Raw genomic sequence first — 783 nt, 5'->3', positions numbered from 1 at the left:
AGGGGTGGCGTGGAGGGGCGCACACAGGGGTGGCGTGGAGGGGCGCACACAGGGGTGGCATGGAGGGGCGCACACAGGGGTGGCGTGGAGGGGCCAGATGACCACACCCTCCACAGGATGTCTTCCCATGAATCCCAAAGCTTCAGTAAATTCTACTAAATCTACAAAGTACTCAATGGAAATGTGGTTTTTTAGATGAAAGGAAGGGGCGAAGTCATAGAATCTGGCTTAATTTTTTGGAAGTGGTCATTCAGTTTTAAACAAAATAGTGTGAAATATCAAAGGTTTTTAAAATTTTTATTTGTATTTATTTTAAGACAGGGTTTCGCCATTTCGGTCAGGCTGGTCTCTAACTCCTGACCTCAGGTGATGCACCCACCTCAGCCTCCCAAAGTTCTGGGATTACAGGCGTGAGCCACTGCGCCCGGCCGGTACTAAACCTGGCTGTGTAACACAATCGTCTGGGGGTTGTTGTAACAGATTGCTAAGCCTACTCCAGTTTCTGTTTCATTTCTAACAAGATGAGGGATGCTGATACTGCTGGTCCAGGAACCACACTTTAAGAACCACTATTTTGCTGGGCGCAGTGGCTCACGCCTGTAATCCCAGCACTTTGGGAGGCCGAGGCGGGTGGATCACGAGGTTAAGTGATCAAGACCATCCTGGTCAACATGGTGAAACCCCGTCTCTACTAAAAAAAATACAAAAAATTAGCTGGGCATGGTGGCGCGTGCTTGTAATCCCAGCTACTCAGGAGGCTGAGGCAGGAGAATTGCCTGAACC

This window comes from Cebus imitator, unplaced genomic scaffold, assembly GCF_001604975.1.
Source record: "Cebus imitator isolate Cc_AM_T3 unplaced genomic scaffold, Cebus_imitator-1.0 Scaffold929, whole genome shotgun sequence".
Classification (NCBI taxonomy): domain Eukaryota; kingdom Metazoa; phylum Chordata; class Mammalia; order Primates; family Cebidae; genus Cebus; species Cebus imitator.
The sequence above is the reverse complement of the archived record's forward strand: the minus strand, read 5'-3'. Positions refer to the sequence as shown.